This window comes from Lissotriton vulgaris, chromosome 8, assembly GCF_964263255.1.
Source record: "Lissotriton vulgaris chromosome 8, aLisVul1.2, whole genome shotgun sequence".
NCBI classification, from domain to species: Eukaryota; Metazoa; Chordata; class Amphibia; order Caudata; family Salamandridae; genus Lissotriton; species Lissotriton vulgaris.
This window is the reverse complement of record NC_141696.1, coordinates 974,145,839-974,160,639: the sequence shown is the minus strand read 5'-3', so window position 1 is coordinate 974,160,639 and position 14,801 is coordinate 974,145,839.

Genomic DNA, 14,801 nt, shown 5'->3' with positions numbered 1-14,801 from the left:
TCATGGGAACAGTCCAGCCCAAACTGCCATGGCATGTTTTCCCTGGACCGGAATCAAACATCCTAGGACCGTTTCTGTCTATCAGCCATCATCAGCCAGGATAGCGGACTCCAGTGGCGTAGTGAGCACGAGACCCACGTCTGGGCATACCCTTCCCACATAGGGCGATTAGCAAAACACACAAGATGATGGACCAAATGTTGCACATTGGCAAAACATCCACCCCCAGTCACAGATCTTGGTTTAATCCATCATCATTTTATTCACCACGCCACCCCAGTTCAGACATGGCCATATGCAAATCAGTCTTGACCCTGTCGTCATGGGAACAGTCCAGCCCGAACTGCCAAGCTATGTCTTCCCCGGACTGGAATCAAGCATCCTAGGACCGGTTTCTGGCTATCAGCCGTCATCAGCCAGGATAGCTTGACTCCTGTGGTGTAGTGAGCATGGGACCCACGTCTGGGCATACCCTTCCCACAGAGGGCGAACAGCAAAACACACAAGATAATGGACGGAATGTTGCACATTGGCAAAACATCCACCCCCAGTCACAGATCTGGGTTTAATCCATCGTTATTTTGCTCACCACGCCACCCCAATTCAGACATGGCCTTATGCAAATCAGTCTTGACCCTGTGCCTCATGGGAACAGTGAAGCCCGAACTGCCAAGCAATATCTTCCATGAACCGGAATCAAGCATCCTAGGACCGGTTTCTGACTATCAGCCGTCATAAGCCAGGATAGCTTGACTCCAGTGGCGTAGTGAGCACGGGACCCACGTCTGGGCATACCCTTCCCTCATAGGGCGAACAGCAAAACACACAAGATGATGGACCGAATGTTGCACATTGGCAAAACATCCATCCCCAGTCACAGATCTTGGTTTAATCCATCGTCATTTTATTCACCACGCCACCCCAGTTCAGACATGGCCATATGCAAATCAGTCTTGACCCTGTTGTCATGGGAACAGTCCAGCCCGAACTGCCAAGCTATGTCTTCCCCGGACTGGAATCAAGCATCCTAGGACCGGTTTCTGGCTATCAGCCGTCATCAGCCAGGATAGCTTGACTCCAGTGGTGTAGTGACCATGGGACCCACGTCTGGGCATACCCTTCCTACATAGAGCGAACAGCAAAACACACAAGATGTTGGACGAATGTTGCACATTGGTAAAACTTCCAACCCCAGTTACAAATCTGGGTTTAATCCATCGTTATTTTGCTCACCAAGCCACCCCAGTTCAGACAAGGCCATATGCAAATCAGTCTTGACCCTGTGCCTCATGGGAACAGTCCAGCCCGAACTGCCAAGCCATGTCTTCCCTGGACTGGAATCAAGCATCCTAGGACCGGTTTCTGGCTATCAGCCATCATCAGCCAGGATAGCTTGACTCCAGTGGCGTAGTGAGCACGGAACCCACGTCTGGGCATACCCTTCCCACATAGGGTGATCAGCAAAACACACAAGATGATGGACGGAATGTTGCACATTGGCAAAACATCCACCCCCAGTCACAGATCTGGGTTTAATCCATCGATAGTTTGCTCACCACGCCACTCCAATACAGTCATGGCCTTATGCAAATCAGTTTTGACCGTGTGCCTCATGGGAACAGTAAAGCCCGAACTGGAAAAGCTATGTCTTACCTGGACCGTAATCAAGCATCCTAGGACCGGTTTATGGCTGTCAGCCGTCATCAGCCAGGATAGCTTGACTCCAGTGGCGTAGTGAGCACGGGACCCACGTCTACGCATACCCTTCCCACAAAGGGCAAACAGAAAAACACAAAAGATGATTGACGGAATGTTGCAAAATGCCAAAATATCCACCCCAGTCACACAGATCTGGGTTTATTCCATCGTTATTTTGCTCACCACCCCAGTCCCAGTTCAGACATGGCCATATGGCCATATGCAAATCAGTCTTGACCCTGTGGTCATGGGAACAGTCCAGCCCGAACTGCCAAGCTATGTCTTCCCCAGACTGGAATCAAGCATCCTAGGACCGGTTTCTGGCGATCAGCCGTCATCAGCCAGGATAGCTTGAAACCAGTGGTGTAGTGAGCATGGGACCCACGTCTGGGCATACCCTTCCCACAGAGGGCGAACAGCAAAACACACAAGATAATGGACGGAATGTTGCACATTGGCAAAATATCCACCCCCAGTCACAGTTCCAGGTTTAATCCATCGTTATTTTGCTCACCACGCCACCCCAATTCAGACATGGCCTTATGCAAATCAGTCTTGACCCTGTGCCTCATGGGAAAAGTCAAGCCCGAACTGCCAAGCAATGTCTTCCCTGGACCGGAATCAAGCATCCTAGGACCGGATTCTGACTATCAGCCGTCATAAGCCAGGATAGCTTGACTCCAGTGGCGTAGTGAGCATGGGACCCACGTCTGGGCATACCCTTCCCACAGAGGGCGAACAGCAAAACACACAAGATAATGGACGGAATGTTGCACATTGGCAAAACATCCACCCCCAGTCACAGATCTGGGTTTAATCCATCGTTATTTTGCTCACCACGCCACCCCAATTCAGACATGGCCTTTGCAAATCTGTCTTGACCCTGTGCCTCAATGGAACAGTCCAGCCCAAACTGCCAAGCCATGTCTTCGCTGGACCGGACTCAAGCATCCTAGGACCGGTTTCTGGCTATCAGCCATCATCAGCCGAGATAGCTTGACTCCAGTGGTGTAGTGAGCATGGGACCCACCTCTGGGCATACCCTTCCCACAGAGGGCGAACAGCAAAACACACAAAATAATGGACGGAATGTTGCACATTAGCAAAACATCCACCCCCAGTCACAGATCTGGGTTTAATCCATCGATAGTTTGCTCACCACGCCACTCCAATACAGTCATGGCCTTATGAAAATCAGTTTTGACCGTGTGCCTCATGGGAACAGTGAAGCCCGAACTGCCAAGCAATATCTTCCATGAACCGGAATCAAGCATCCTAGGACCGGTTTCTGACTATCAGCCGTCATAAGACAGGATAGCTTGACTCCAGTGGCGTAGTGAGCACGGGACCCACGTCTGGGCATACCCTTCCCTCATAGGGCGAACAGCAAAACACACAAGATGATTGACCGAATGTTGCACATTGGCAAAACATCCACCCCCAGTCACTGATCTTGGTTTAATCCATCGTCATTTTATTCACCACGCCACCCCAGTTCAGACATGGCCACATGCAAATCAGTCTTGACCCTGTTGTCATGGGAACAGTCCAGCCCGAACTGCCAAGCTATGTCTTCCCCGGACTGGAATCAAGCATCCTAGGACCGGTTTCTGGCTATCAGCCGTCATCAGCCAGGATAGCTTGACTCCAGTGGTGTAGTGACCATGGGACCCACGTCTGGGCATACCCTTCCTACATAGAGCGAACAGCAAAACATATAAGATGTTGGACGAATGTTGCACATTGGTAAAACTTCCAACCCCAGTTACAAATCTGGGTTTAATCCATCGTTATTTTGCTCACCACGCCACCCCAGTTCAGACAAGGCCATATGCAAATCAGTCTTGACCCTGTGCCTCATGGGAACAGTCCAGCCCGAACTGCCAAGCCATGTCTTCCCTGGACTGGAATCAAGCATCCTAGGACCGGTTTCTGGCTATCAGCCATCATCAGCCAGGATAGCTTGACTCCAGTGGCGTAGTGAGCACGGAACCCACGTCTGGGCATACCCTTCCCACATAGGGCGATCAGCAAAACACACAAGATGATGGACGGAATGTTGCACATTGGCAAAACATCCACCCCCAGTCACAGATCTGGGTTTAATACATCGATAGTTTGCTCACCACGCCACTCCAATACAGTCATGGCCTTATGCAAATCAGTTTTGACCGTGTGCCTCATGGGAACAGTAAAGCCCGAACTGGAAAAGCCATGTCTTCCCTGGACCGTAATCAAGCATCCTAGGACCGGTTTCTGGCTAGCAGCCGTCATCAGCCAGGATAGCTTGAAACCAGTGGTGTAGTGAGCATGGGACCCACGTCTGGGCATACCCTTCCCACAGAGGGCGAACAGCAAAACACACAAGATAATGGACGGAATGTTGCACATTGGCAAAATATCCACCCCCAGGCACAGTTCCAGGTTTAATCCATCCTTATTTTGCTCACCACGCCACCCCAATTCAGACATGGCCTTATGCAAATCAGTCTTGACCCTGTGCCTCATGGGAACAGTCCAGCCCGAACTGCCAAGCCATGTCTTCCCTGGACTGGAATCAAGCATCCTAGGACCGGTTTCTGGCTATCAGCCATCATCAGCCAGGATAGCTTGACTCCAGTGGCGTAGTGAGCACGGAACCCACGTCTGGGCATACCCTTCCCACATAGGGCGATCAGCAAAACACACAAGATGATGGACGGAATGTTGCACATTAGCAAAACATCCACCCCCAGTCACAGATCTGGGTTTAATCCATCGATAGTTTGCTCACCACGCCACTCCAATACAGTCATGGCCTTATGCAAATCAGTTTTGACCGTGTGCCTCATGGGAACAGTCCAGCCCGAACTGGAAAAGCCATGTCTTCCCTGGACCGTAATCAAGCATCCTAGGACCGGTTTATGGCTGTCAGCCGTACTCAGCCAGGATAGCTTGACTCCAGTGGCGTAGTGAGCACGGGACCCCCGTCTAGGCATACCCTTCCCACAAAGGGCAAACAGCAAAGCACAAAAGATGATTGACGGAATGTTGCAAAATGCCAAAATATCCACCCCAGTCACACAGATCTGGGTTTATTCCATCGTTATTTTGCTCACCACGCCACCCCAGTTCAGACATGGCCATATGCAAATCAGTCTTGACCCTGTGGTCATGGGAACAGTCCAGCCCGAACTGCCAAGCTATGTCTTCCCCAGACTGGAATCAAGCATCCTAGGACCGGTTTCTGGCTATCAGCCGTCATCAGCCAGGATAGCTTGAAACCAGTGGTGTAGTGAGCATGGGACCCACGTCTGGGCATACCCTTCCCACAGAGGGCGAACAGCAAAACACACAAAATAATGGACGGAATGTTGCACATTGGCAAAATATCCACCCCCAGTCACAGTTCCAGGTTTAATCCATTGTTATTTTGCTCACCACGCCACCCCAATTCAGACATGGCCTTATGCAAATCAGTCTTGACCCTGTTCCTCATGGGAAAAGTCAAGCCCGAACTGCCAAGCAATGTCTTCCCTGGACCGGAATTAAGCATCCTAGGACCGGATTCTGACTATCAGCCGTCATAAGCCAGGATAGCTTGACTCCAGTGGCGTAGTGAGCACGGGACCCACGTCTGGGCATACCCTTCCCACAGAGGGCGAACAGCAAAACACACAAGATAATGGACGGAATGTTGCACATTGGCAAAACATCCACCCCCAGTCACAGATCTGGGTTTAATCCATCGTTATTTTGCTCACCACGCCACCCCAATTCAGACATGGCCTTATGCAAATCTGTCTTGACCCTGTGCCTCAATGGAACAGTCCAGCCCAAACTGCCAAGCCATGTCTTCGCTGGACTGGACTCAAGCATCCCAGAACCGGTTTCTGGCTATCAGCCATCATCAGCCAAGATAGCTTGACTCCAGTGGCGTAGTGAGCACGGAACCCACGTCTGGGCATACCCTTCCCACATAGGGCGAACAGCAAAACATACAAGATGATGGATGGAATGTTGCCCATTGGCAAAACATCCACCTCCAGTCACAGATCTGGGTTTAATCCATTGTTATTTTGCTCACCACGCCACCGCAGTTCAGTCATGGCCATATGCAAATCAGTCTTGACCCTGTGCCTCATGGGAACAGTCCAGCCCGAAGCCTCATGGGAACAGTCCAGCCCGAACTGCCAAACCATGTCTTACTTGGAACGGAATCAAGCATCCTAGGACCGGTTTCTGGCTATCAGCCGTCATAAGCCAGGATAGCTTGACTCCAGTGGTGTAGTGAGCATGGGACCCACGTCTGGGCATACCCTTCCCACATAGGGCAAACAGCAAAACACACAAGATGATGGATGTAATGTTGCCCATTGGCAAAACATCCACCTCCAGTCACAGATCTGGGTTTAATCCATTGTTATTTTGCACACCATGCCACAACAGTTCAGACATGGCCATATGCAAATCAGTCTTGACCCTGTGCCTCAATGGAACAGTCCAGCCCGAACTGCCAAGCCATGTCTTCGCTGGACCGGACTCAAGCATCCTAGGACCGGTTTCTGGCTATCAGCCATCATCAGCCAAGATAGCTTGACTCCAGTTGCGTAGTGAGCACGGAACCCACGTCTGGGCATACCCTTCCCACATAGGGCGAACAGCAAAACAAACAAGATGATGGATGGAATGTTGCCCATTGGCAAAACATCCACCTCCAGTCACAGATCTGGGTTTAATCCATTGTTATTTTGCTCACCACGCCACCCCAGTTCAGACATGGCCATATGCAAATCAGTCTTGACCCTGTGCCTCGTGGGAACAGTCCAGCCCGAACTGCCAAACCATGTCTTCCCTGGATGGGAATCAAGCATCCTAGGACCGGTTTCTGGCTATCAGCCATCATCAGCCAAGATAGCTTGACTCCAGTGGCGTAGTGAGCACGGAACCCACGTCTGGGCATACCCTTCCCACATAGGGCGAACAGCAAAACATACAAGATGATGGACGGAATGTTGCACAATGGCAAAACATCCACCCAGTCACAGATCTGGGTTTATTCCATCGTTATTTTGCTCACCACGCCACCCCAGTTCAGACATGGCCATATGCAAATCAGTCTTGACCCTGTTGTCATGGGAACAGTCCAGCCCGAACTGCCAAGCTATGTCTTCCCCGGACTGGAATCAAGCATCCTAGGACCGGTTTCTGGCTATCAGCCGTCATCAGCCAGGATAGCTTGACTCCAGTGGTGTAGTGACCATGGGACCCACGTCTGGGCATACCCTTCCTACATAGAGCGAACAGCAAAACATATAAGATGTTGGACGAATGTTGCACATTGGTAAAACTTCCAACCCCAGTTACAAATCTGGGTATAATCCATCGTTATTTTGCTCACCACGCCACCCCAGTTCAGACAAGGCCATATGCAAATCAGGTTTGACCCTGTGCCTCATGGGAACAGTCCAGCCCGAACTGCCAAGCCATGTCTTCCCTGGACTGGAATCAAGCATCCTAGGACCGGTTTCTGGCTATCAGCCATCATCAGCCAGGATAGCTTGACTCCAGTGGCGTAGTGAGCACGGAACCCACGTCTGGGCATACCCTTCCCACATAGGGCGATCAGCAAAACACACAAGATGATGGACGGAATGTTGCACATTGGCAAAACATCCACCCCCAGTCACAGATCTGGGTTTAATACATCGATAGTTTGCTCACCACGCCACTCCAATACAGTCATGGCCTTATGCAAATCAGTTTTGACCGTGTGCCTCATGGGAACAGTAAAGCCCGAACTGGAAAAGCCATGTCTTCCCTGGACCGTAATCAAGCATCCTAGGACCGGTTTCTGGCTAGCAGCCGTCATCAGCCAGGATAGCTTGAAACCAGTGGTGTAGTGAGCATGGGACCCACGTCTGGGCATACCCTTCCCACAGAGGGCGAACAGCAAAACACACAAGATAATGGACGGAATGTTGCACATTGGCAAAATATCCACCCCCAGTCACAGTTCCAGGTTTAATCCATCGTTATTTTGCTCACCACGCCACCCCAATTCAGACATGGCCTTATGCAAATCAGTCTTGACCCTGTGCTTCATGGGAACAGTCCAGCCCGAACTGCCAAGCCATGTCTTCCCTGGACTGGAATCAAGCATCCTAGGACTGGTTTCTGGCTATCAGCCATCATCAGCCAGGATAGCTTGACTCCAGTGGCGTAGTGAGCACGGAACCCACGTCTGGGCATACCCTTCCCACATAGGGCGATCAGCAAAACACACAAGATGATGGACGGAATGTTGCACATTAGCAAAACATCCACCCCCAGTCACAGATCTGGGTTTAATCCATCGATAGTTTGCTCACCACGCCACTCCAATACAGTCATGGCCTTATGCAAATCAGTTTTGACCGTGTGCCTCATGGGAACAGTAAAGCCCGAACTGGAAAAGCCATGTCTTCCCTGGACCGTAATCAAGCATCCTAGGACCGGTTTATGGCTGTCAGCCGTCATCAGCCAGGATAGCTTGACTCCAGTGGCGTAGTGAGCACGGGACCCACGTCTAGGCATACCCTTCCCACAAAGGGCAAACAGCAAAACACAAAAGATGATTGACGGAATGTTGCAAAATGCCAAAATATCCACCCCAGTCACACAGATCTGGGTTTATTCCATCGTTATTTTGCTCACCACGCCACCCCAGTTCAGACATGGCCATATGCAAATCAGTCTTGACCCTGTGGTCATGGGAACAGTCCAGCCCGAACTGCCAAGCTATGTCTTCCCCAGACTGGAATCAAGCATCCTAGGACCGGTTTCTGGCTATCAGCCGTCATCAGCCAGGATAGCTTGAAACCAGTGGTGTAGTGAGCATGGGACCCACGTCTGGGCATACCCTTCCCACAGAGGGCGAACAGCAAAACACACAAAATAATGGACGGAATGTTGCACATTGGCAAAATATCCACCCCCAGTCACAGTTCCAGGTTTAATCCATTGTTATTTTGCTCACCACGCCACCCCAATTCAGACATGGCCTTATGCAAATCAGTCTTGACCCTGTTCCTCATGGGAAAAGTCAAGCCCGAACTGCCAAGCAATGTCTTCCCTGGACCGGAATTAAGCATCCTAGGACCGGATTCTGACTATCAGCCGCCATAAGCCAGGATAGCTTGACTCCAGTGGCGTAGTGAGCACGGGACCCACGTCTGGGCATACCCTTCCCACAGAGGGCGAACAGCAAAACACACAAGATAATGGACGGAATGTTGCACATTGGCAAAACATCCACCCCCAGTCACAGATCTGGGTTTAATCCATCGTTATTTTGCTCACCACGCCACCCCAATTCAGACATGGCCTTATGCAAATCTGTCTTGACCCTGTGCCTCAATGGAACAGTCCAGCCCAAACTGCCAAGCCATGTCTTCGCTGGACTGGACTCAAGCATCCCAGGACCGGTTTCTGGCTATCAGCCATCATCAGCCAAGATAGCTTGACTCCAGTGGCGTAGTGAGCACGGAACCCACGTCTGGGCATACCCTTCCCACATAGGGCGAACAGCAAAACATACAAGATGATGGATGGAATGTTGCCCATTGGCAAAACATCCACCTCCAGTCACAGATCTGGGTTTAATCCATTGTTATTTTGCACACCATGCCACAACAGTTCAGACATGGCCATATGCAAATCAGTCTTGACCCTGTGCCTCATGGGAACAGTCCAGCCCGAAGCCTCATGGGAACAGTCCAGCCCGAACTGCCAAACCATGTCTTACTTGGAACGGAATCAAGCATCCTAGGACCGGTTTCTGGCTATCAGCCGTCATAAGCCAGGATAGCTTGACTCCAGTGGTGTAGTGAGCATGGGACCCACGTCTGGGCATACCCTTCCCACATAGGGCAAACAGCAAAACACACAAGATGATGGATGTAATGTTGCCCATTGGCAAAACATCCACCTCCAGTCACAGATCTGGGTTTAATCCATTGTTATTTTGCACACCATGCCACAACAGTTCAGACATGGCCATATGCAAATCAGTCTTGACCCTGTGCCTCAATGGAACAGTCCAGCCCGAACTGCCAAGCCATGTCTTCGCTGGACCGGACTCAAGCATCCTAGGACCGGTTTCTGGCTATCAGCCATCATCAGCCAAGATAGCTTGACTCCAGTTGCGTAGTGAGCACGGAACCCACGTCTGGGCATACCCTTCCCACATAGGGCGAACAGCAAAACAAACAAGATGATGGATGGAATGTTGCCCATTGGCAAAACATCCACCTCCAGTCACAGATCTGGGTTTAATCCATTGTTATTTTGCTCACCACGCCACCCCAGTTCAGACATGGCCATATGCAAATCAGTCTTGACCCTGTGCCTCGTGGGAACAGTCCAGCCCGAACTGCCAAACCATGTCTTCCCTGGATGGGAATCAAGCATCCTAGGACCGGTTTCTGGCTATCAGCCATCATCAGCCAAGATAGCTTGACTCCAGTGGCGTAGTGAGCACGGAACCCACGTCTGGGCATACCCTTCCCACATAGGGCGAACAGCAAAACATACAAGATGATGGACGGAATGTTGCACAATGGCAAAACATCCACCCAGTCACAGATCTGGGTTTATTCCATCGTTATTTTGCTCACCACGCCACCCCAGTTCAGACATGGCCATATGCAAATCAGTCTTGACCCTGTTGTCATGGGAACAGTCCAGCCCGAACTGCCAAGCTATGTCTTCCCCGGACTGGAATCAAGCATCCTAGGACCGGTTTCTGGCTATCAGCCATCATCAGCCAGGATAGCTTGACTCCAGTGGTGTAGTGACCATGGGACCCACGTCTGGGCATACCCTTCCTACATAGAGCGAACAGCAAAACATATAAGATGTTGGACGAATGTTGCACATTGGTAAAACTTCCAACCCCAGTTACAAATCTGGGTTTAATCCATCGTTATTTTGCTCACCACGCCACCCCAGTTCAGACAAGGCCATATGCAAATCAGTCTTGACCCTGTGCCTCATGGGAACAGTCCAGCCCGAACTGCCAAGCCATGTCTTCCCTGGACCGTAATCAAGCATCCTAGGACCGGTTTCTGGCTAGCAGCCATCATCAGCCAGGATAGCTTGAAACCAGTGGTGTAGTGAGCATGGGACCCACGTCTGGGCATACCCTTCCCACAGAGGGCGATCAGCAAAACACACAAGATAATGGACGGAATGTTGCACATTGGCAAAATATCCACCCCCAGTCACAGTTCCAGGTTTAATCCATCGTTATTTTGCTCACCACGCCACCCCAATTCAGACATGGCCTTATGCAAATCAGTCTTGACCCTGTGCCTCATGGGAACAGTCCAGCCCGAACTGCCAAGCCATGTCTTCCCTGGACTGGAATCAAGCATCCTAGGACCGGTTTTTGGCTATCAGCCATCATCAGCCAGGATAGCTTGACTCCAGTGGCGTAGTGAGCACGGAACCCACGTCTGGGCATACCCTTCCCACATAGGGCGATCAGCAAAACACACAAGATGATGGACGGAATGTTGCACATTAGCAAAACATCCACCCCCAGTCACAGATCTGGGTTTAATCCATCGATAGTTTGCTCACCACGCCACTCCAATACAGTCATGGCCTTATGCAAATCAGTTTTGACCGTGTGCCTCATGGGAACAGTAAAGCCCGAACTGGAAAAGCCATGTCTTCCCTGGACCGTAATCAAGCATCCTAGGACCGGTTTATGGCTGTCAGCCGTCATCAGCCAGGATAGCTTGACTCCAGTGGCATAGTGAGCACGGGACCCACGTCTAGGCATACCCTTCCTACAAAGGGCAAACAACAAAACACAAAAGATGATTGACGGAATGTTGCAAAATGCCAAAATATCCACCCCAGTCACACAGATCTGGGTTTATTCCATCGTTATTTTGCTCACCACGCCACCCCAGTTCAGACATGGCCATATGCAAATCAGTCTTGACCCTGTGGTCATGGGAACAGTCCAGCCCGAACTGCCAAGCTATGTCTTCCCCAGACTGGAATCAAGCATCCTAGGACCGGTTTCTGGCTATCAGCCGTCATCAGCCAGGATAGCTTGAAACCAGTGGTGTAGTGAGCATGGGACCCACGTCTGGGCATACCCTTCCCACAGAGGGCGAACAGCAAAACACACAAAATAATGGACGGAATGTTGCACATTGGCAAAATATCCACCCCCAGTCACAGTTCCAGGTTTAATCCATTGTTATTTTGCTCACCACGCCACCCCAATTCAGACATGGCCTTATGCAAATCAGTCTTGACCCTGTGCCTCATGGGAACAGTCCAGCCCGAAGCCTCATGGGAACAGTCCAGCCCGAACTGCCAAACCATGTCTTACTTGGAACGGAATCAAGCATCCTAGGACCGGTTTCTGGCTATCAGCCGTCATAAGCCAGGATAGCTTGACTCCAGTGGTGTAGTGAGCATGGGACCCACGTCTGGGCATACCCTTCCCACATAGGGCAAACAGCAAAACACACAAGATGATGGATGTAATGTTGCCCATTGGCAAAACATCCACCTCCAGTCACAGATCTGGGTTTAATCCATTGTTATTTTGCACACCATGCCACAACAGTTCAGACATGGCCATATGCAAATCAGTCTTGACCCTGTGCCTCAATGGAACAGTCCAGCCCGAACTGCCAAGCCATGTCTTCGCTGGACCGGACTCAAGCATCCTAGGACCGGTTTCTGGCTATCAGCCATCATCAGCCAAGATAGCTTGACTCCAGTTGCGTAGTGAGCATGGAACCCACGTCTGGGCATACCCTTCCCACATAGGGCGAACAGCAAAACAAACAAGATGATGGATGGAATGTTGCCCATTGGCAAAACATCCACCTCCAGTCACAGATCTGGGTTTAATCCATTGTTATTTTGCTCACCACGCCACCCCAGTTCAGACATGGCCATATGCAAATCAGTCTTGACCCTGTGCCTCATGGGAACAGTCCAGCCCGAACTGCCAAACCATGTCTTCCCTGGATGGGAATCAAGCATCCTAGGACCGGTTTCTGGCTATCAGCCATCATCAGCCAAGATAGCTTGACTCCAGTGGCGTAGTGAGCACGGAACCCACGTCTGGGCATACCCTTCCCACATAGGGCGAACAGCAAAACATACAAGATGATGGACGGAATGTTGCACAATGGCAAAACATCCACCCAGTCACAGATCTGGGTTTATTCCATCGTTATTTTGCTCACCACGCCACCCCAGTTCAGACATGGCCATATGCAAATCAGTCTTGACCCTGTTGTCATGGGAACAGTCCAGCCCGAACTGCCAAGCTATGTCTTCCCCGGACTGGAATCAAGCATCCTAGGACCGGTTTCTGGCTATCAGCCGTCATCAGCCAGGATAGCTTGACTCCAGTGGTGTAGTGACCATGGGACCCACGTCTGGGCATACCCTTCCTGCATAGAGCGAACAACAAAACATATAAGATGTTGGACGAATGTTGCACATTGGTAAAACTTCCAACCCCAGTTACAAATCTGGGTTTAATCCATCGTTATTTTGCTCACCACGCCACCCCAGTTCAGACAAGGCCATATGCAAATCAGTCTTGACCCTGTGCCTCATGGGAACAGTCCAGCCCGAACTGCCAAGCCATGTCTTCCCTGGACTGGAATCAAGCATCCTAGGACCGGTTTCTGGCTATCAGCCATCATCAGCCAGGATAGCTTGACTCCAGTGGCGTAGTGAGCACGGAACCCACGTCTGGGCATACCCTTCCCACATAGGGCGATCAGCAAAACACACAAGATGATGGACGGAATGTTGCACATTGGCAAAACATGCACCCCCAATCACAGATCTGGGTTTAATCCATCGATAGTTTGCTCACCACGCCACTCCAATACTGTCATGGCCTTATGAAAATCAGTTTTGACCGTGTGCCTCATGGGAACAGTAAAGCCCGAACTGGAAAAGCCATGTCTTCCCTGGACCGTAATCAAGCATCCTAGGACCGGTTTATGGCTGTCAGCCGTCATCAGCCAGGATAGCTTGACTCCAGTGGCGTAGTGAGCACGGGACCCACGTCTAGGCCTACCCTTTCCACATAGGGCAAACAGAAAACACACAAGATGATGGATGGAATGTTACCCATTGGCAAAACATCCACCTCCAGTCACAGATCTGGGTTTAATCCATTGTTATTTTGCTCACCAGGCCACAACAGTTCAGACATGGCCATATGCAAATCAGTCTTGACCCTGTGCCTCAATGGAATAGTCCAGCCCGAACTGCCAAGCCATGTCTTCGCTGGACCGGACTCAAGCATCCTAGGACCGGTTTCTGGCTATCAGCCATCATCAGCCAAGATAACTTGACTCCAGTTGCGTAGTGAGCACGGAACCCACGTCTGGGCATACCCTTCCCACATAGGGCGAACAGCAAAACATACAAGATGATGGATGGAATGTTGCCCATTGGCAAAACATCCACCTCCAGTCACAGATCTGGGTTTAATCCATTGTTATTTTGCTCACCACGCCACCCCAGTTCAGACATGGCCATATGCAAATCAGTCTTGACCCTGTTGTCATGGGAACAGTCCAGCCCGAACTGCCAAGCTATGTCTTCCCTGGACTGGAATCAAGCATCCTAGGACCGGTTTCTGGCTATCAGCCGTCATCCGCCAGGATAGCTTGACTCCAGTGGTGTAGTGACCATGGGACCCATGTCTGGGCATACCCTTCCTACATAGGGCGAACAGCAAAACATATAAGATGTTGGCCGAATGTTGCACATTCGTAAAACTTCCAACCCCAGTTACAAATCTGGGTTTAATCCATCGTTCTTTTGCTCACCATGCCACCCCAGTTCAGACAAGGCCATATGCAAATCAGTCTTGACCCTGTGCCTCAAAGGGAACAGTCCAGCCCGAACTACCAAGCCATGTCTTCCCTGGACTGGAATCAAGCATCCTAGGACCGGTTTCTGGCTATCAGCCATCATCAGCCAGGATAGCTTGACTCCAGTGACGTAGTGAGCACGGAACCCACGTCTGGGCATACCCTTCCCACATAGGGCGATCAGCAAAACACACAAGATGATGG